This window comes from Scylla paramamosain, chromosome 6, assembly GCF_035594125.1.
Source record: "Scylla paramamosain isolate STU-SP2022 chromosome 6, ASM3559412v1, whole genome shotgun sequence".
NCBI lineage: Eukaryota > Metazoa > Arthropoda > Malacostraca > Decapoda > Portunidae > Scylla > Scylla paramamosain.
In genome coordinates, this window is record NC_087156.1 from 2,763,641 (window position 1) to 2,787,500 (window position 23,860).

The 23,860-nt window shown below is 44.2% G+C and overlaps 1 long non-coding RNA gene across 1 annotated transcript in view; it reads right to left on the reverse strand.

Moving 5' to 3' along the window:
• The window catches only part of LOC135101213 (uncharacterized), a 150,318-nt gene that overhangs the window by 100,664 nt on the left and 25,794 nt on the right, over positions 1 to 23,860 (reverse strand). The gene's annotated exons all lie outside the window — the stretch shown is intronic.

Genomic DNA, 23,860 nt, shown 5'->3' on the forward strand with positions numbered 1-23,860 from the left:
GAGAGAGAGAGAGAGAGAGAGAGAGAGAGAGAGAGAGAGAGAGAGACCAAATATATGAGGAAATTTACGCGTGAGTGAAGCTTATGCGCAGAAGGTAGATAAAATAAATGAAAAAGCAAAATAAAGAGAGAAAGAGGAAAGGGATTGTACAGAATTACACAGAATAGGCAAACAGCAACATACTTGTGTGTTATTGTATTCCGTTTGGGAAATACTCCTAACTAACAGCTGTTTAAAGATACAGGATAGCATACCAGAAGACTGCTCCCCGCCCACCACTCCTTCCAACTTACTCAGCCATGGAAAAAAGAAAAAAAATAGGAATATTCTATGTAGTGTGGAAAAAATATATGACGTGGAATTTTCACAGGCAAGGATCAAAGGAGACTCTATTACTCACTCCGTGGCGAACTCTACTAGTATAACCAACTGAAAAGAAAAAAAAAAATTATATAATATAAAAATTTTATATATATATATATATATATATATATATATATATATATATATATATATATATATATATATATATATATATATATATATATATATATATATATATATATATATATATATATATAAAACCATCAGTGAAGGAGGAAGCCCTAGGCATTATGACAATAGCAATTTAAACTTAATGGAAAGAGTAGAAACAGGAAGAAGACCAGAATTGGACACACTGGAAATAGCTCCAAGTGTTCGGAGGTCTGGAGGAAAAGGAGAAAGTCATGGAAGTGAATTACATGCCATAGTGATTTAAAGAACACGAGGAATGTCATCCTGTGAATGCAGCACGGAAAACAGAAAACAGACGTTGACACAAACTCCTAGCTTTACATATTCATTTTCTGTATGTACGAGTATGTATGTTCGCCTCTCTCTCTCTCTCTCTCTCTCTCTCTCTCTCTCTCTCTCTCTCTCTCTCTCTCTCTCTCTCTCTCTCTCTCTCTCTCTCTCTCTTAGAAAAGTTGCGGAAGGCGAGGTCAGAGAGGAGAAAAGATGAAGGTTTAGAAAGAGGAAAGAAGTTCTTCCAAGGTGAAAAGAAAGAGGCTTTTATGTGAGGGATGAGATGATGTGTGTGAGGATGAGAGAGAGAGAGAGAGAGAGAGAGAGAGAGAGAGAGAGAGAGAGAGAGAGAGAGAGAGAGAGAGAGAGAGAGAGAGAGAGAGAGAATGTGTGTGTGTTTGTGGAGGGATGCCACTCCGATATAGCCATCTTCGTCCTTTTCCTTCCCTCCCCTCCTGCACCCCAGATCCCACCAAACGAAGCCAGCATTACTTATTCAGCTCTGAAGAGACTAACTTGTTCAGTACACTCGAGGCGCTGCAGGACCACAGTTCTATATGGAGGTGCCACAACACTTCCTGCTATGGCTGCGAGATGCCACGCACGTGCCACAAGATGTCAAACACCTGCTGCAAGGTGCCATGCACGTGCCTTAAGGCGCCACGTGCATGCCTCAAGGTGCCACGCACGTGCCTCAAAAGCAAGGTGCCACTTGGGATAAGGCTTAAGGCCGCCACGCCACAGCCTCGCCTAAAAGTGTTCCACAAGCCGCCTGATCACCCGGATTTTGACTGAAGGCTTCACTTATTGCCTGGAGTGCCTGAGGGTGACGCGGCGCTTCCGCAACATGCCGCCTGTTGGCGCTCTTCGAGTACTGACTAGCAGGAAAGGAAAAAAAAGCGAGGTCTCCTCACTGCGGTCACTCCCGCCTCAAAGGATGTTGTCATGAGATGCTCAAGTTACACTCGTGAATTGCTCCTAAATTTGAATACACGGGACGCGCTAAAATGAATCCTTTAACTTAATGATGAGTGTAGTGCTGGTGGTGGTGGTGGTAGTGGTGGTAATGTCCTTAGCGTGGTACAGGGAGCGACGGGAGGATAAACACGTGGCAAAGCGTCAATCTTTCGCCTAAAAAGAAAAAAAAAAAAGAAAAAGGACACAACTACATACAACAAAGGATGCAATGGAGATAAACGGTGAGGGAGTGAAGGTCGTCAGTGTGCCCTTACAAAAAAGTAATGTGGGAAAAAAGTCAAGGGTTGAAAAGATGCTGGAAGAAAAATTTGGAAAGTTCTTGTGTTAAAAAGTTGATGACGTCACCAGAACAGAAAACGAAATCTGGGAACAAAAACCGAGACAAAACGAGACGAACCACTCTCTCTCTCTCTCTCTCTCTCTCTCTCTCTCTCTCTCTCTCTCTCTCTCTCTCTCTCTCTCTCTCTCTCTCTCTCTCTCTCTCGCTCTCTCTCTCTCTCTCTCTCTCTCTCTCTCTCTCTCTCTCTCTCTCTCTCTCTCTCTCTCTCTCTCTCTCTCTCTCTCTCTCTCTCTCTCTCTCTCTCACTCTCTCTCTCTCTCACTCTCTCTCTCTCTCTCTCTCTCTCTCTCTCTCTCTCTCAAATAGTTGGCGTCATAGGAATGGTTGTTAATTTGCAATATTTCTCTTACCAAACTAATCATATGAATTGATTTCTTCTTTTCATCACATCCAACATGTTTTTTTATTATATATATATATATATATATATATATATATATATATATATATATATATATATATATATATATATATATATATATATATATATATATATATATATGTGAGCCATTCTCTCTCTCTCTCTCTCTCTCTCTCTCTCTCTCTCTCTCTCTCTCTCTCTCTCTCTCTCTCTCTCTCTCTCTCTCATCGGCGAGGAGTTCACTAAAACAACGACCACCACGCTATTACCTTAGTTATAAACTTCTTCGTTAAAGAATCGAGTAAAAACAAAGAAAAGTAGCTACATAACTACAGGAAAGCAAACTTTTGTGAACTCAGTGCTCAAAAAAATGGACTGGAATTACTTATGTACCATCACAGATATTCATGCTCAGTCAAACCTTTTCACTGGAAAATAATTAAAACTGCAAAAATGCGTGCTTCTCAAAAATTCTCCCATTCAAAACGTTAAACCTAAATGGTGGAACAAAAAATTTACTGAATGTTTGCGCGCCAAGAGTGTCGTCCATAGCAAATTAGAATCCTACATTAATAGCGAAGAACAAACTAGATTAACAGAGTCGAGACGTAAAGCAAAGAAGTTAATTAAACAGAGCAAAAAAGGTCCACCGAATTACACCTTGCAAATCAGAGTAAGGCGAACCCGAAGAAATTATGTATCTTCATCGGGCAGAAGAGAGTGATTACCTCAACTATTGGGCCAATAATTAACGAAAATGGAGATTTCTACAACGATGAGGAGCAAATTAGTAGCATTCTCAACACTTTCTTTGGATCAGTTTTCACAGAGGAAGACCTCAGCGACATCCCTAAGATACCATGACCCGTATTCTTCATAGTGCTTATATTCTCTTCTTTATTTATATAAACGACATAGATGAGTATGTTACCGGTATAATACTGAAGTTTGCTGATGACACCAAATCAGCGAATACAGTAGTCTCTTAAAAGTGTAGATAGCGAAATTGATTTATGAGTAAGAACATCGAGCAGCCTAAAACTTAACCAGCAATCTTCAGAAGTCGTAAAGAAAGCGAATAAAATAATTGGTTTAGTTGGCAGGTGTCACGTGTATATATGTATTTAATTAGTCACCCCTTTCTTATAGGCCTACGCGCCACTTTCTAATAGACAATACCCTCCTGGCCAGACACGTGAGACATCTATAATATTAATAATATCTTATTTGATGCAGTCCTATTTTAAGCTAGACGTATATCTCAAATTAATTCTTATTATTTTACCTTGTATATATTGTGAAAATGTATCTATATATTGTTAAGTTAGTAGTTTAAGTTAGCTAGCTAGGTTATGAGTCATTAAGGCAAGAGCAGCCGAGACTATCCCCACTCCCACGGAAGAGTCAACTATTTTACATTACTTGTTTGCTATTCCCATACCTAGTTATATGTCACTTCACTTCTTGTGACCTTAAAACGATTGTAACATCATCCTTGGTTCTATAGTATTTATATATATGTAATAATATTCTCCCCTTGTACTGCATTGAGTTCTCGACTACTCTGGCCGGGATTAAACTGGGTCACGTGGGGTGGCCGCCGACCCGGGAAAGGCCGCGGCTGGGCGCTTGCTCTCTCTCTCTCACTCGCTGCGGCCTGGGCCTCAGCGAGGCCTGGGCCTCAGCGGCCTGGGTTCCTCTCTCATCCTCCCTGTGCTTGCCGAGAGAGCTGCTTTGGTAACCACGTGGTTAATAGTGATAGTCAGGAAGGTGGGTTCGTGTTCTTGACGAATTCCTCCTCTTAGGACATCCTTCAATTGTGTTAATTGTGTTGTGTTATCTGTGTGTCTTTTACCCTGAATAGACGGTGTTGCTTAAGGTATCGTCGTTGTTTTTTCTCATCAATCATCCATTCCCAACTACACATTTTTTCTTGTCACTGTGTGGAAGATCGTGGTGATCCTTGTTCGTCTCTTCCCCTTATTTACCACGGAGATCAGCTATAGAACGGTGGAGAAGGAGGGTGTCAGGGTAGGTCAGCTCCCGACACAGCAAGTGGTAAGTCTCGTCGACTTAGAGGAGGAGAAGGGGCGCAACAAATGGGGGGCCTGTCCGGGATGTGATTTTCTTGATGGATGAATAATATAAATCAGTGCTTCGGTTATCCACTTTTGATTCATGTGATTGCTGTGCTGTATCATTCCACGTATTTTGTCAACGTTTTATCAATTCTAGTACTGTATGAATATTCCCACGTGTTGGTGGGCAGTGTTTTCTTGTTCCTGATTTTGTGAGTTGCTGTACTGTATCACCCCAGGGGTTTGGGGGGGTAGTCTACTTGGTGCAGTGCTCCTTTATCTGTGTTCTCCAGTGTTTTTCAGTAACTGTATTCTAGTATTGTTGGCATTTTACTTTTTAGCTGTATCATTCTGCTTCTCTCATCTGGTGGCTGTGCAGCTTAAGTTTTATCCCTTTAGGGACCAAATCACTTCATATTGATACCATTTCGTGATTTCTACTTGTGTTCCTTTCTTTGTGGCTGTTCCATTAGCTAGCTAGTTAGTTGTTCTAGAATTCTATTCTTTATTAGCAAACATGTTGGATCTGGAGGAGTTTATAGAGAATCCCTCAGTTGGAGCTCTTGTGCCCCTTCCAAAGAGTCAGTGGGCCCGCTTGGCTACCCACTTCCAGCTGGAAGTCAGGGCTTCGTTCAACAAGGCTCATCTTCAAAATATCGTCCTCGAGCATCTAGTCGATGAAAACATATTTAGCCAAGAGGAGGTAGAAGAAGCCTTCCCTGCATTCATTGGGGATACTGAGGGGGCCAAGCTCAGCATCGAGAGGGATCGGATCCGTCTGGAACTCCTGAGAGAGCAAAATAGGGCTCGGGAGATGTCCCGGGATGATAAAGCTGAGAAGTACGTCCCTCCCTTCTGTGAGAAAGACCCAGAGGATTTTTTTTCGCAATTCGAGAAGAATGCCTCCATACATCAGTGGCCTCTCCATCGCTGGGCCCCACTCCTCAGCAATGTCTTCACCGGGGCAGCTAGACAGGCGTACACTGCATTGACAGCCGAAGAATCCCGTGACTACTCTACAATCAAGTCCACTGTCTTGAGGGCCTATGAGCGTGTCCCCTCGCACTACAGGAAAATCTTCAGATCCACTCTCAAACAACCCAACCAGACTTGCGTAGAATTCTTCAGGGAGAAAATGGCCCAAGCAAAACGCTGGGTAGACAGTGAGGGGGTTGGGGGAAGTTATAAGAAACTTTTAGAGCTATTTGTGTATGAAGAAGTGAAATCCAGCATGCCTCCTCAATTACAATCTTATCTGGAGGGGCTGGGAAAGCATGACCTGGAGTCTGCTGGACCAGCTTCTGACCACTATCTCATATTAAACCCAAATGTTCATTTCAGCCGCAAGGTGCCCCTCAGTCAGTCAGCCCTCCAGCCTAACTCCACTGTCATGGGATCCAGGGAATCGGCCTCCACGTCTCATCTGTCCGGACGACCCAGGTTCACCCCATCTGCTTCAGGTGAGTCTGCTAACCGAGATGTGCGTACGGCTGGTTCCACTTCTAACAAACTCCCTACCAATCAACTTGGCTGCACCTACTGCAAGAAGCCCAATCATACTCTTGCCACATGTTTTCTTGTGAGCCGCTGCGCCTATTGCAAGCAGACGGGTCACCTTAAAGATAAATGCCCCAAAAGAGGAAAGTATAATGCCAGCCCCGCTCTCTTGGTTAGCAAGACTAGTGATCCTTTGGTGGAGCCGGTGTCCCCATCGGGTGATATTCCTGCTTTGGGCAAGGTCCATAATTTTCAGAATATTTGTAATAATGTCCCCTCTGATGTTCATGAATATTATAAACCATACTGTTTTAGTGGTTCAGTGTCTCTGCATGGTGATTCCCAACCTTCCATACCTATTACTCTACTCAGGGATTCGGGTGCTCTCCATAATTTTGTTTTGCGGAAGGTAGTCCCTCCTCTCTCACAGTGCCAGGTAGGAGGTTCCTTATGGGTCAAAGGGCTCTTCTCTCAGGGTGAGGTACCCCTGTGTCGGATTTACCTGCAGTCACCTGTGGTGTCTGGTTACATCACTGCCGGTATAGTGGACGAGCTCCCAGTGGATGGAGTATCTCTGGTGTTACGGAATGTGACGGTGGAAAATATGCCAGGCCAAACAGCTCCCTCGACCAACCATGGGAACCCACCTGACCCTATGCCACCCAAGGTATCGCCTGTGTGCGTGGTCACGCGTAGTGCCAGCCGCCGCATGGCTTCCAACGCTCCTTCAGAGCCACACCATTCCAAGACGACCATAGGTAATACTGTAGGCCATGACACCCTCAGTCCGGAATTTTCCCTGCAGGATTTTTTTCAACAGGCTGGTAAGGAGCCAGATCCCCCTGAGTCCTCTCTAAACTCAGATCCTGTGGTGCATTGTATTGAAGGCACCCCTGTAACCCGCTCCACTCTAATTGCGGAACAGGCCAGGGATCCCCAACTGAAGGTGTGTTTTGATCACGTTGTTGACCCCTCAGAGAGAGATCATCTTCCCCGTTGTTTTTATCTGGAGGGAGGAGTTTTGATGAGGAAGTTCCGCCCAGCAGATGTCCCTGCAGATCACGACTGGCGGGTGATCCACCAGGTTGTTATTCCTAGCTCCTTGCAGGGAGATATATTAAAATTAGCACATGATGGGGTAGGTGGTCATCTGGGAGTCAGGAAGACCCACCATAAGATATCCATGCACTTCTATTGGCCCTATCAGAAAAAATCTGTGGCCGAATATTGTAAATCGTGTAGGATTTGCCAGGTGTCGGGCAAGCCCTGCCCAACCATTAACCCCGCTCCCTTGCATCCTATTCCAGCAGTGGGAGATCCATTTACCCATATAATCATCGACTGCGTAGGACCACTCCCTAAGTCAGCCAGAGGGAATGCTTTCCTATTAACAATTATGGACAGAGCTACCCGTTACCCTGAAGCAATTCCCCTTCGCCGCATCACGGCTAAACTTGTAATCCAAGCCCTAAGCAGGTTTTTCACCCAGGTCGGTCTGCCCCTTTCTGTGCAGTCCGATCAGGGAACCAACTTTACTTCTGGATTATTCAAGCAGGTGATGGCGACCCTGGGAGTCCGGCAGTACAGATCAACGGCCTACCACCCTGAATCCCAGGGAGCAGTGGAGAGATTCCACCAGACTCTAAAAACTATGTGCCGTTCCTTTGTTTTAGAGACAGGGAAGGATTGGGATGAAGGAATCCACCTCCTCCTTTTTGCCATCAGGGATAGTGTTCAGGAGTCCCTAGGATTCACTCCCTTCCAACTCGTGTATGGGCACGAGGTCAGAGGTCCCCTAAAGGCCCTCAAGGAATGCTTCTTTGACGAGTCAGCGGCCGTGCCATTGGCTGCTTACGTCAAGCGTTTCAGGGAGCGAATGTGCATTGCCCAACGAGTTGCCTCAGAAAATTTGCAAGGGGCACAAGTGAAAATGAAGGCTCATTATGACCAGACCCACAAGGTGCAAAGCCGTGAATTCCACCCTGGTGACCAAGTGCTAGTGTTCCTACCCCTCCATCTAAGTCCCTTCCAATCAAGGTTTTGTGGACCATATAAGGTCATTAAAAAAATAAATGAGGTGAATTATGTGATCAGTACACCAGAACGTCGGAAGAAAACCCGACTGGTACATATAAATTTAATTAAACCATTTCATACCAGCAGTGATACTGAAAATAATGCGCCTCGGGAAAGCCAGTGTCTTTTAGTGTCGAGTGGCCATGAGGAAAGCGTTGATGCGGTAGTAGACCCAGTGTTGCGTAACTCTGAGGTGTTGCAAAACCCCGGAGAGAAACTGGCTCACCTTCCGTCGGAACAAGCTGCTGAAGTGCTACGTCTGCTGCAGGAACATCCGACGCTCTTCCACGACAACCCCAGCCTCTGCCCTCTGCTATGCCACGACGTCGACGTGAAAGGCGCTCCTCCTATCCGTCAGCCACCCTATAGGCTGAACGCCGAGAAGCGGGAGGTCCTTCGCCAGGATGTCCAACGGCTGCTGGAGCAAGGCCTCATCGAGCCGAGCCTGAGCCCCTGGGCGTCCCCAGTAGTGATGGTGCCCAAATCCAACGGGAAGGTGCGGATGTGTGTGGACTACCGCAAAGTCAATGCGGTAACAGTCCCAGACTCTTTCCCTCTGCCTAGGATGGACGACATCATCGACGACCTGGGGCGGGCGAGGTACGTCTCCAAGTTCGACCTCCTCCAGGGCTACTACCAACTTGGCCTGACGGAGAGGGCTTCCCAAATCTCGGCCTTCATCACTCCAGAAGGGCTCTACCACTTCAAGGTTCTCCCCTTTGGCATGCGGAACGCCCCTAGTTCCTTCCAACGCCTTATGAACCATGTAGTGATGGGCCTCAGTGGTGTAAGGTGCTACCTGGACGACCTGGTGGTGTTTAGCGATGACTGGGGACAACACCTGCAACGCCTTCGTGACCTCTTCCAGCGCCTCACCGCAGCCAACCTCACCATCAACCTAACAAAGAGTGAGTTTGGACATGCACAAGTCACATTCCTTGGGCATGTTGTGGGTCAAGGCCGAGTCCTACCAGTGAACGCCAAGATAGAAGCCATCACCCAGTATCCTGTGCCTGACAACAAAAAAGCACTGATGAGGTTCCTTGGCATGGCCACCTACTACAGACGCTTCTGCCCAAACTTCTCCACTGTGGCAGCCCCTCTGACAGATATGCTCAGCTCGAAGAGGGTGTTCGCCTGGACTCCAGACGGTCAGGTCAGCATGCCTTTGCCACTCTAAAGGCCCTCTTAACTGACACTCCTGTTCTGAGAGCTCCCGACTTGCAGAAGCCGTTTGTCCTACAGGTGGACGCCAGTGACCTGGGAACTGGTGCCGTACTCCTCCAAGAAGGTGAGGACAGTATTCTGCATCCCATTGGGTACTACTCGCACAAACTGAAAAGTTATCAACGAAGCTATGCAACCATTGAAAAGGAAGCATTAGCTCTCCTCATGGCCCTCGAACATTTTAAAGTGTATATCGGTCAATCACGGCTGTTGGTTTTAACAGACCACAATCCCTTAACATTCGTAGAAAGAATGAAACTGAAAAATTCGAGGCTGTTGCGTTGGTTACTCACACTGCAGCCTTACAACATTGAGATTCGCCATATACGGGGGAAGGAAAACCTCGTGGCGGATGCGTTGTCTCGTGCTCATTAATAAATTATATTTTATCCATATCCCATTTTGTACAAATTTAACTATAAGATTTAAGGTGTAATCAATAAATTAACAGTGAGCTACTGTACTTAAAGCAATATCATTAGATTTAAGCGTTTCACTGTCTGCGCCATCTCAACGCTTTCCTTTGGGGGGGGAGGTGTCACGTGTATATATGTATTTAATTAGTCACCCCTTTCTTATAGGCCTACGCGCCACTTTCTAATAGACAATACCCTCCTGGCCAGACACGTGAGACATCTATAATATTAATAATATCTTATTTGATGCAGTCCTATTTTAAGCTAGACGTATATCTCAAATTAATTCTTATTATTTTACCTTGTATATATTGTGAAAATGTATCTATATATTGTTAAGTTAGTAGTTTAAGTTAGCTAGCTAGGTTATGAGTCATTAAGGCAAGAGCAGCCGAGACTATCCCCACTCCCACGGAAGAGTCAACTATTTTACATTACTTGTTTGCTATTCCCATACCTAGTTATATGTCACTTCACTTCTTGTGACCTTAAAACGATTGTAACATCATCCTTGGTTCTATAGTATTTATATATATGTAATAATATTCTCCCCTTGTACTGCATTGAGTTCTCGACTACTCTGGCCGGGATTAAACTGGGTCACGTGGGGTGGCCGCCGACCCGGGAAAGGCCGCGGCTGGGCGCTTGCTCTCTCTCTCTCACTCGCTGCGGCCTGGGCAGGACGTTCCTCTCTCATCCTCCCTGTGCTTGCCGAGAGAGCCGCTTTGGTAACCACGTGGTTAATAGTGATAGTCAGGAAGGTGGGTTCGTGTTCTTGACGAATTCCTCCTCTTAGGACATCCTTCAATTGTGTTAATTGTGTTGTGTTATCTGTGTGTCTTTTACCCTGAATAGACGGTGTTGCTTAAGGTATCGTCGTTGTTTTTTCTCATCAATCATCCATTCCCAACTACACATTTTTTCTTGTCACTGTGTGGAAGATCGTGGTGATCCTTGTTCGTCTTTTCCCCTTATTTACCACGGAGATCAGCTATAGAACGGTGGAGAAGGAGGGTGTCAGGGTAGGTCAGCTCCCGACACAGCAAGTGGTAAGTCTCGTCGACTTAGAGGAGGAGAAGGGGCGCAACAGCAGGTTATTTGGATTAAATCTAAAGATACGATCCTCACTCTGTATAACTCCTTGGTCAGTCCCTTTTTTAGAATACTGCGTTCAGGCATGGTGCCTCTATTACCAGAAAGACATAGATAAATTAGACCGAGTTCAGCGTAGAGTAACAAAAATGATACCAAGCCTAAGAAACAAATCATACGAAGAGCGACTTGGAGAATTAAATTTATTTCCTTTAACTCACTGAAGACTGAAAGGCGACTAAATACAAGTGTTTAAAATAGTCAAAGGTATTGAAAACATGCACTCCAGTATTTTACGATAGACTTTTCAAATTACATGCAAGGAAACGGTTGCAAAACTGTTGGGAAGTCCTTAACTCTCATGAATCAAAAATTTCCTCTTTCCATCGAGTCGTCAGTGGAATGAGCTTCCTCGAGACTGTTCCAGAGTGGTTTTGAATTATCAATTACCGCTGGACACTGTTCATTAGTTTCTTACCTTTATGTAATAAAGTCACTCGTGGTGAGTTTCTGTGGTTTTCAGGTGAATGTCAAAGGTGAACGTATAAAAATATGTATATTTATATACTCGTATATGTACAGAGTTCTGGAGAAGGATGTGGCGTGTACGGGACAACGGGTGTCCTCTGCGTGGTACAGCGTTACACCCTGGTAAGAGACTGTCGGAGCCGGCACAAGGGACGCTTAGCGCCTTCAAAAAGTGCTGACAGTAGAAATAGGGGCGGGTTGACCGCACTCACAGTACATGAATATATTCATAATTATAACTCTCTAATTACATAAATAAGGCAAGGGAAAAGCTACTTATAGCCAAGAATAATACGTGCCAAAATACATTAGGGAAAGATTAATTATGGAGAATACTTAGATACTGTAATGTAGGTGCTACCGATTACTTATCGATGGCAATAAAAGGAGTATGGAAAGTTCCATGGTGTGCGTGTGACGTAGGGTGGCGTGATTATATCCGCCAACCCTTATCCGCCAACACCCACTATCTACACTTATGCATATATGTATCTATACACTTATATTGTTAATCAGGCAAGGCATTATAAATACAATACATATTATTATTAATTATGTGATACCGTTACAAGACGAGATATACTACACCACCATAGAAACTTTTAAACGCCATCTTGATTAATATTTTGCATCAAATCCGGTTTTTTACTTCTTCATCCCTGTAAAGTATTTCTTACCGATCTATTTCCTGTACGGTTTGTGCTGGAGGGAGTGCATGGTGGGGAAAGAGCCTTCTGCTTTGCTGTCCTTTTATTCTACTGTCATCTTAGTAGTCCTAGGTGACCTGACCTAGGCCTGTGTATCTATGCAACTCTCTCTCTCTCTCTCTCTCTCTCTCTCTCTCTCTCTCTCTCTCTCTCTCTCTCTCTCTCTCTCTCTCTCTCTCTCTCTCTCTCTCTCTCTCTCTCTCTCTCAATTTATTTTCCTCCCTTGTGTCTCTGTCTCTCCTTCCCTCCCTTCCCCCTCCCATCTTTCACTGGCCTCGCTGTTTTCCACTCACCACTCAATCTATTACTCATCTTCTCCCCTCCGTGCCACTTCTCATCTCCACTCACCCTCCCTCTCTCCTCATCCCTCCTCTCCCTGCTCCTACACTTCCCTCACATCCTTCCCTTCTCTCCCTTCCCCCCTCCCTGTCCCCTCTAGTCCGCCGTGTCCCCTGTTCGACAGCCCAAGACAGCCATCCATCATCCCAATGTTGTGTTGCATGTCCCTCACATCCTGCACTCTTGTTCCCTGCTCCAAGCCGAGTTAACTTTTGAAAATACACACACAGATACACACACACACACACACACACACACACCACACACACAGTCATGGAAGACTTTAAAGTATTTATCACTCATATAAGCTATACTTGCTTCTCTGCATGTTAAATACTTTATATTTTTATAGGCCATCATTACTATTATTCCCATTACCAATATAATTATCCGTATACAGTATCACAAAGTGTGTGTGTGTGTGGGTGTGTGTGTGTGTGTGTGTGTTGGGGTGGGTGTGTGCAAGTGTGTGTGTTAATGTGCCAAAATATGCACATCAGTAATAACGCGTGATTTTCCCGCGCGTGGCTGCAACAGGAGGCACAGCAGCTTGTGTTACGTAATGCGTGGGATTCTGTGGCTGGTGTGTTACAGTGCCTCTAAAGACTGATACGCATTCTTAGTGAATATTATGTTTAAATGTGTTCCAGTGCAGGTATTGCATTTCATCACTTTGGCGGGGGGAAAAATATGGCTACGAATGTATCAGGTGAAAAACTGCACCAACATTTATAATTCTCGGCCAAGCTTCGTGACAATTACAGTGTGCGAGTACACATCGCTGCTAGTGTATTCACTCCAGACTAAACTGTTCTTATAAATAATGTAAACTAACAATTATTCAAGGAGGTCAACCACGAGCAGCAACACTGTCGCCGACCAGTGGTGTGTCTCGGTGCATCGAAAGGTCGCGAAAATTTATTACTACACAAAGGCAGATATCACTGTTCAGAAAGAGAAGTCAAAGACACGCACCAAGATCCAGTAACCGAAGAGTTTAGTGCCTCACTGTGCATTTAGACGTTTTAAATATATGTATAAATATACTAATGTAAAACTGAATATCACCATACTCCTAATATCAAAAAATAAATAAATAAAAATCCCGGGCAAGAAAACGCAAATACTCTAGTCAGCAGCAGCAGCAGCAGGAGCAGTAGCACACTGACCCGCTCGCTTCTTGAGGAGAAACCTTGGCAAGAATTGAGGAAACTTTCGAAACGAGGTAAATATTGTACTTCCACAAAAGTCAGACTTTGAATCCCTCTTTAAGAACTGGGACACTGGGCAGCTTCAGAACGTTTTGTGTCCAGCGAGTGTGTGCTTGTGCGACAACACATTACTTGGGCTGAAAAGGGTAGTGGAAATGTTAACAAGGCATGTCTAAATGTGCATCAGGGGAAACTGTACACTTCGTTTGTGAAAACAGCTTACTTAAGACTAAAATGTTTTATATTTCAAATATGAGCAGTGTTTTGCTTTATTCCACAAGACTTCAGTGTGCCCTCTTGACGCGCCAAGTGACTTGAGGCTTACAAATTTTTTCCGGTCTGATCTTTTACAGAGGAAGTTTCTAGAGAGAGAGAGAGAGAGAGAGAGAGAGAGAGAGAGAGAGAGAGAGAGAGAGAGAGAGAGAGAGAGAGAGAGAGAGAGAGAGAGAGAGAGAGAGAGAGAGAGAGAGAGAGAGAGAGAGAGAGAGAGAGAACCGTGTTAATGAAAAGATTCGAAAATTTTATCCAGAGAATAAAGAAAGGAAAGAAAGATTTAAAGAAAAGACTTAATACACTGGAACGATTTTTTAATTTTAATGGAGGAGAAAAGAAAGTGAAACGAGAGAAAGCCAAAGGCGTGAAAAAAAAAGGAAAAAAGAAAGATATATCGATCAAAAATAACGATTGATGTAATCAGACTGAATTTTATTCATAGTGAACAGAGAAAAGAAGAGAGTACTGAAGAAAATAAGTTGAGAAAGTGTCCTAACAAAGAAGAAAGAGAATAAGTGAATACATTCTAGAGAAAAAAAAATACATATCTAAAGCAAGACAAAAAAATAAATAGACAAAAAAAAAAATGTGCTTCACTTCATTTTTTATGTAATATCACAAGTGTCACGATCGCTTACTTACTTGCGACCGTACGATCCCGGTTATCTTTCCAAGAAAGTGGACGTTACACTGATCCCGGAAAGTTTTAAAGGTCTGGATTTTTAAAGACTTCGAGTGCCTACCCGACCTATCCGAAATCGCCAGAATTACACCCTCTCACTCTACCTTTACCTCGACACAGCACACCTGGAATCACCTCTAATACCAGATCAATTTTGGGGGAGTAGAAAACACGATTATTCTATGTTACAAGCACATATATTAATACTAATGATAATTCACAAACAACATGAGGTAGTATACGTTAATACATGACGTTCTCATCACTTCACACAACACCAGAACCCGTTTACACCTCCACCAGTCATATAAATATTTCCCTCAACCGCAGGAATTTACTCAGACGCCATTACCGCGTCCCCAGACAATAATTCCCGTATTTCACCTCCTCACGCCTCACAGGAGATCACCATCATCACCAAAGATTACCCATAACACCATAACATCATCCCCAAAATCACCAATGCACCACAACACCAGCTTCCAAGGTCAACACCACAACCTCCACTCACAAAATGGCTACCAGTTTGACCTATGACCCCTTCGAACAGCGTCACCGGCACAACTCAACAACCGAATTTCAGCGGACAAGAGCTCTTGGTACCACAGAAGACTCACTAACCTGATCCTGAATATCAAGGTTATACCGCTACACCACTAATACCTCCACACAGTCACTCCACCACCAAACCACACCAAGATTCTTCCCTGAGAGTCGCCACCTTCTTCTCTACCTAACGACCTAAGGCGCTCTGCCTTCCCCTCCTTGGAATATGTTGTTGCCCACTCAAGCTCCCCTCGTTTCAACATATTTCCACCTCAATTATACTTCCTCCCTTATACATACAAAGATATAGAGAACTTAAATTATGAAGAGAATAATACTACATGATATAAAATGAGTAAATAAGCCTTACACTACTTATAACCAATAATAAGGATAATGTCCGAAAGGCAGGTAACCGGAACACGGGGGACACTAAGAAGACGTGATCCCATTCAAGGTAAACTCGGACAATAACATACACAAGAAACACAACATTTATGGGCTCAGTCATTATTCAATATACCTAATAATTTTTTTTTCTTTACTTTATACTGGAAATCAGCATCTTTTCAGCTCCATTTCTCTCCCTCACACACTCATTTCCGTGCTTCCTGGCGCGCCTGTCCTCTGTGTTCGCGGCGGCCTATTTCAAAAGTTATTTGACTTTCTACATTTTTTTTCTGCATTGGTTTTATGAAAACTAAATTAATTAAACTGGCCAGAGACACTTTTGCTGCTGGACTCCCTCAGTCTTGCTGCTGGACGCTCTCAGTCATCACCAAAGAATTGTCAGTACTCGTCGGTTGTTGATCTGAGCAAAGTTTAAACAAAACGAAAGTTTCATGAATAACGACTCGGGCCTCTTCCGCAAGACTGGTACACAAGTGTTCTTTTTTTTTCCAGTTTTATTTCCCTTGGCCAGGGACCCTCTTAGGTAAAAATAAATAAATAAATAAATAAATAAATAAAATACATAAATAAATAAATAAAAAATCATTCCCCAATCCTGTCCCCGAATCTGCCCAGAGTGGATGTGACGCAGGTGTAGCAGTGGCTATGGCTGTGGATGTGAGTGTGGGTGTGAGAGGCTATGCTGCCTCTTTCCACCGATCCATAAGCGCCAACGGGGAGATGCCTTATGCTAATGTTAATGATAATGATGCCGGTGAGGGTGACAGTCCATTAATCACTATTAGCATCACTACTTTATTACACTTTGTGATAATCACCACAAGGATACAATTATTACTAAAAACCCTTGCCTTTTTTCCCTGAACAATTGGTGTCATCGTCACGCGTCCAACACTTCACTCCAGCTGTCCCACGCCAGGTGCCCCTCAAGCCCCTCCCTGGTCCACTCAGAAGTCACCGCCACTACAAATATAAAGCAGCAATTTCCTTTCCCACGTTGATATGATTACACACAAACACAAACAGCAATCATGTACTAGTGCAATTACTTCTCACAGTCAGTGCACACAGCAAATAAGGGTGCAAGCAAGCACACAGCCTGGTGCGTCATGCTTTTCGTGTGTTTACTAGCGTTTGGGTGCAATTCAGGACGATGGCTGGATGGCTCTCCCTCTCTTCTTGCACCGGCTACTCTTTGCTGCCAAATACTAAAACCTAACCTATATATAATGAAAAGAACCTCACAGATCGCAACTCAGCACAAGGTGATGCATGATGAGAAGTCCATTTTGGGCAAAGGCAAGCCGCTGTATTGGTGTTTGGGATAAGTAAAGAATTCTGATGATGCACAGATATACTATTTACACAGAAAGATGAAATGCGGAGAGATGTCATAGACCTCTGCTGGCCTGCGATAAAAACCCAAAGGAATACAGAAAAACACATTAGACCACCAAAATATGAGAGGTCTGATGCAACATGAGTCCCCAAGGTCACCACATCACGAATGAAAGAGAACCAAGAGAGCGAGGCGGCCCACCAGCACCACAATAATGGGCACTTGTGAACACACGCGCCGGAGTCCAAGGCGTGCACGGAAAGGAAGCTGCTGCCGGGAACAACAAGACGAGAGTTGGGCTTTAGTGCTCCCTCGACTGTTACGACGCGTTTTTTATCTGTTAGCCTTTGATTTCGTAATTCCCGCAGATACCAGTGTGTGTGTGTGTGTGTGTGTGTGTGTGTGTGTGTGTGTGTGTGTTCATGTTTTACTCTGTATACATGATTCAAAGAGAAAATTCGTGTGTTTGAGGGAGAGAAGCATGAAGGAGGAAGAGGAGAAGGAAGACGTAAAGCGAAAAACACACAAAAACAGAGGGAGGGAGATGAGAGAAGGTTTGCAGAGTTGGGAGGCAGGGACGGAGCGCAAAGAAGGTAGAGAAGAACAGGGAGATTAATACATGAGGGTGGAGTATGATTCGATGTGAAGAGAGACAGGTGACAAAAATATGAAGGTTGGGTGAAAGGAAACGATGAGGGAAGAGGGGAAGGAGGGAGAGGATCAAAGAGAAGAGGATGAGGACGGGAAAGACGTGGTGAGGAAGAGGAAAGGTGTAATACAAGAAGGTAATAATGCAGAGAGAGAGAGAGAGAGAGAGAGAGAGAGAGAGAGAGAGAGAGAGAGAGAGAGAGAGAGAGAGAGAGCAACAGGGAAGAAAAGAGCAACAAACGAGAGGACCAGGGGAGGGGGAGGAGAGAGGAAGGGACGTCAAGGAGCCAAAACAGCTACTGTGTTTGTGGCGTGAAAAGCTTGGAGGTGAAGAGAATGAGTCAGCGCTGATCAGAGACGAGACCCCGCTGTTCATGTCTTATTTACATATAATTACTTATCTGAATAAACTTTAGACAAACAGTCCTTTGTAAGTAAACCTTTATGGACATTATCACCACCACTATCCAGAGTATTTTTATAACCACCGTCATCTTCTCTTCACTACTAGTACTACCTAACCTAACTACTCCCACCACCACTGCTATCATCCTCACGAAAGACTCAACCTCCCTCCTCCCGGACCATCAACATCGCCTCAACCTTCACGTAAAGACATTAGAAGAAGAAAGAAAAGGGGGAAGAGGAGGAGCAGTAAATTTGGGAGGTATGACTGTGGAAAAGTGACCGAGATCTGAAGAGAGTGTCGAGTGTGGAGAGAGAGGTGAAGAGATCGGATGAGGGAGAGAAATGCGGTAGGAAGGGAGAGGCGGTGTGGTGTGAGAGGGGTAGAGACTGGAGGGAGTTGAGATTGAAGACCGGGAAAAAGATAAATAATTGAGTGGGATCATATAGCGCCACCTACAGATAAGAAAAAAAAAAAACGCTGCCTCTCCTACCAAGAAGCTGCCGCGAGCCAAGATCGAACTCACACTCACTCACTTCACCTCACAGCCTGGAGAGGAATGGGACTGTGGGCGTGATAAATCTACTATGGGCGTACTGGGAGCGGGACGGGGAGGCAAGGGAAGTCAGTGCTTTGGGTCGGATTTAGAAACGCCTTGATCTTTCACCACAACTGTTATCTAAGGCCACAGAGATGATTAGCTTGGTTAAGAGGGTTTCTCCTGTTAATGTACAAATCTTGTAAATATGTCACTAGATTCATAGAGACACTCTTAAAAACATGTGTAATTCAAGTGGAGCCTTTTGAAAGTAGTGGAGGTGTGGCGAGAAATGGGTGTTCCAGAATGCAAGTCTTTATGGTAGCCTGAACGCCTCACGTTTCTCCCCCATTTTCCTTCTCCCTCCCCCTTCATCTCCCATTGCATTTCTGCTTCATCTTCTCTCTTCCCCTGCCCTCCTCCCTCCCTTCTCTGACTTCCTGAACACTAATGATATTAACTAATTTGTCTCCATCTTTTTTTTTTATATAGGAAGGACACTGGCCTTCTTCACTCATCTATTTTCCTCCTCCTCCTCCTCATCCTCCTCACCTCCCTGGCGGCTGCACTTCCCCCACTCGCCTGGCCCTCTCGGCACCACTCGCCACCACGCCTTCCTGCTACTCACCCTGAAACAAAGGAAACAAATGTAATGAGATGGGTGTTACGCCACACACACACACACACACACACACACACACACACACACACACACACACACACACACACACACACACACACACATCCTTTCGTGCGGTCTCTCACTCCCTAAATATTTCTCAGTTATGTGAAAAATAAGTACATAAATAAACTAATGAACGAATAATAATTTGGATCCAGCTCATTTCCATGTTCCGTCATCAGCCTAACACTTAATATACAATGATGAAGCGTTTTAGCAATTAGAACAGAATAGAATAATAATTATCCTGCACGTCTGCGTTAATTTCACACAAAACAACAAAGCTTTGGAGAGGAAGAGGAACAACCTTCTGCTGCTTCACCGCTCCTTCCAGGACCACAGTGCCTACAGCGAGCCTCGCCGCCTCTCTCTCCTGACGTGCTACTTCCTGTTACGCCAGCCATTTCAGCGTTCTGGTTATGCATTGGCCAAAACAGGAGGGAGGAGGGAGGGGAGCGAGCACTGGACCCTCACATAAACAAATAGAAATTCAAAACTACTGTCACAATGTGTGTGTATGTGTGTGTGTGTGTGTGTGTGTGTGTGTATGCTTTTTGTTAATCTACAGGCAGTATTTCTTTCTTTCCTTTCTTAATATCCTTTTTCTTTCCTTGCTGCTTTTCTCTATGCAGTGTTTGAGAGAGAGAGAGAGAGAGAGAGAGAGAGAGAGAGAGAGAGAGAGAGAGAGAGAGAGAGAGAGAGAGAGAGAGATTTAGGAAACTGAAGTGTCACTGCCAGGATGCTGATGGTTAAGTTTGCACACTCACTCTTTTGTCCCTCTCTTCCCATCCTCCTTTCCTCACGTCTCTCTCCTAACATTCTACATTTCCCTCTCTCTCTCACACACACACACACACACACACACACACACACACACACACACAAAGGAAATTTGCAACAAACCGTCAGAAGGGCACTGTTGTGTGTGTAAGGAGCAAGCCTCTTCAGTGAACTTCGAAGTTTGCTTCTTATATTACAGAAAATAATAAAGCTTTGGAAAATTTACCCAATAGTGCTATGTTGTTTCACTGCTCCCTCCAGGTTCACAGTGCCGCCTCACTCCAGCCGTGTTGGTTCCTGTCCGCACACAAAACTAAACAGGTATCATTTCGTGAATCTGAAATCCTTGAACGTTTATTTGAGAAGTCTTGCTGTTTATTTTTCAGCAAGAAGCAGTTTGCCTTCTGTACTGATAGATAATGCCGGAACAATAACCGAGCGGTGGCCATAAATTACACTTTCACACTGAATGGCGTGGGTCGCGCAGTCCGCTACGGCTAAGCGACGCATCTCCGTCGCCTAATGAGTGCCCGGCATATCCTACTTTCAGCTCTGTCATTACATTAGGGCTGGCAGTAAATTGTCAAATAATACGATACCTAACAACAACAATTAGACACCTGGTTTTCTGTAATACTGAAATATGCATCAAAAGATTTTCTATCTAAACAGCGACACTCATGAGAGAAAAAACATCGGGAAAAGTTTTATGGATTTTTTTTAAGTTATCCCAAGATTTAATATTCGTATCCCTAATTTTGCTTTTCATACAAGTTTTCTTGTTTTGAAAGATTTTCCCGGGAAATTGCACCCGTGTTTGCTGCACAGCTCTCTCGCTATTATTTTATCTTTTTTTTTTTTTGAGTGATTTCGTAATGCAGTTGTGGCGTGTCTTCGGCGAGGCTTTCCTGTGCGACTGAGCAGTAATTGTTCTTCAATATATCTGCATATTTATGAGTTCCAGACAGGGAAACACACTGAACGTCTGCTTGCACAGCAAGGAGAAAACTATCCTGCTCAGTAAGGACATTTCATCCTGAACTTCCTGTTTTTATGGCTCACGTTTAGGGATTGTCTGCCGGTCACGCTTGTGCAAAATAAGCCAACCACTCAGTCCCTCTAGCGTTTCATTGGCGTGTGATGTGGGAGCTTGAAATGCGACCACGGAACAATTATTGCCCCATTTCCTTCGTGGCCTCGCCTTCATCCACTTCAAGGTTTCCTCCTCCGTCCTGTGCTTCTCTGCTCCCAGCCACTTCCCACAGCCCCCGCGGGGTCTCCCCTGCCTCGCTCAGCGTCTGGCCAGGGAAGAGGGAATCCCGCAGGCACTCCCCATTGCACGCCTCAGCCCCCCCCCTCGTGTTTCACATTTGCAGCAGCCTCAGTTCACCACAATCCTCGAGGGCGCTGCCAATATCTGGCAAACTATGTTTACTACAATGCATTTCAGAGTTTGCATTTTATCCTCCGTTGTAAAGAGGAAACAGGTCCATGACATTCCAAAATGTGGCGATGTCATGAAACTATTTTCTTGTCATCTGTAATATTTACAAATAGTGAACTCCAGACAATTTTAGATACAATGTGCCATCAACTTTATAAAAACATTTTCTTTTTTTTATTTCGCATCATTTACCAGAGTTTGGAATGCAACAGCTTGTGGCACCAATGTCTTCGGAAGCTTGAGTCGAGTAACCCAGCCCTGGTATGTTGTTCACACTACACTGAAGCTCACACTTCTGGGCTATACACTCCAGTATTCACCTTCAGAACAATTGTGTCAGTTGTTTACGTGTCTCTTCACCATGTTAATCCCTCAAACTATTAACGTATGATGACGACTTTGGCGAGTAAATGTGGACAGGAAGGTGAACATTGACGTGTGCTTCAGCTAACACTAACGAGGCAGCGATGGATTAGCATAAAGCTTCAGCATAGTGAGCGGCGCAGCTCCTGCAACAACCCAATACAATATCTGTTACCTAGATGTACAGAACCTAAGGAGTGGACAGTATTGAGCGCCGCTTGCTGCCTGGGCCTCTTCTACTGGAAGAAGAATGCTAAAAGCGAACAGCTACACTGAGCCCTGATGTGCCTGCCCTGTGCCGTGTTGTGTGGAGGACGTTGCAAACAGCAGGAAGAGGGTTCGTATGGAGGAAAGAAAGGATCAGCGAGAGAGAGAGAGAGAGAGAGAGAGAGAGAGAGAGAGAGAGAGAGAGAGAGAGAGAGAGAGAGAGAGAGAGAGAGAGAGGAGAGAAGAGGAGAGAGAGAGAGAAAGAGAGAGAGAGAGAGAATTTCCAGCTTCTATTTTTATTCTACTTCTCACTATAGTCTCTCTCTCCTCACCCCTCCTCTTCTGTCTTTCTCTACAAAGCCTCGTAATGAAGAAACTACTCGCGTGAAAACTATTAATACATTCTTGAGCCGCATCAGTCTACAGTGTAAGTGTGGAGAATGGGGAGAGGCAAATCTTTCGCCCTGTCGTGTGCTTGGCGTCTCCAGAGTTGGTCTTCTGATTCTTTCTCTGTCTGTCTCTACCTGTCTGTCTGCCTGTCTCTCTACCGGTCACTGTGAGCCTGACCACTAAAACAGTAGCAAACTCTGTGAATATCTTGGTGCTTCCTGGCTCACCGAGGGAAAGCTGGTGTGCGCTGCTCTTCCGACGAGCCTTTGTAACTTCGTCTTGTTAACTGATTGCCTCGCTGTGTTCGGCAACTTGTTTTGTTGCCAGTTACTTGTTCGTGTTTGGCATTACTGACCTCTGCTACAAATGTCCATGCAATTATTTTATTTTATTTATTTATTAATTTTCTTCTTTTTCATAAGGAATTACTGCTAAATTAATGAAGACCACGTCGGTGAAATAGAAACGCACAGTCTTCTAGTATAAAATTAGCGAACAAAGAAATTTTAGCGGATGACCACAATAAAGAGACAAGCAGGACAGTATTCATTCGTGAACCTGAAATTATATTGGACAATATTAAAAATATGATGCTCCTGTTGCTGCTACTGATGCTTCTGAGAGGAGCAAGTGAAATCACACACACACACACACACACACACACACACACACACACACACACACACACACACACACACACACACACACCTTCAGCTAGGCGGTGAAGACAAAAAAAAAGCGTACCTCAAGAATTTCAGAAAGTTTGTCACATCGGTTAGAAAAAAAGTAGAAGGAAAACATTGCTTTCCTCACTTCCAAAAGGGAACAAAGGGAAGCTCCAACACTTACAAAGCTCACAACTCTTGTGGAAAATACTGTTCCCGCTCATCCATCTTCTGCCCACCCGGCTCACTTGACCTGTCCACTCGTCAGTACACATCAGAGACACACAAACAACACACAGAGGGGGATAAACAAATACATACATTACTCCACCCCAACTTGTTACCTGAAATTGCCGATGTTCTAAAGGACTTCCTGTTAACCTGTCCCTCTGTTCTACTTCCCGCATACCATTCATCATTTCACATGGACATCCTACCACTTCTTACGAAAAATACATGTAATTCTTTCATGCACACTCAGGTGCCGATAAACAATACTGAGTGTAAATTGACTGTACATACTCTTGTGTGAAGCGAGATTTATTTGTAACAAAACACCAAATAAAATAAAGAAAAAATGAGCTGTGAGATTCTTATTTTCAAGGAGTACAAATAATGAAACACACACACACACACACACACACACACACACACACACACACACACACACACAGTAAATAAATAAATTAATTAATTAATAAATAAAAGTATTACAAGGAAAAGTTTCATCTGTGATTTGTGTTGATTTTTATAGTTCTTATTGATAACAAATGACATCATTGCAAAATACTGTGCGTGTGTGTGTGTGTGTGTGTGTGTGTGTGTGTGTGTGTGTGTGTGTGTGTGTGGA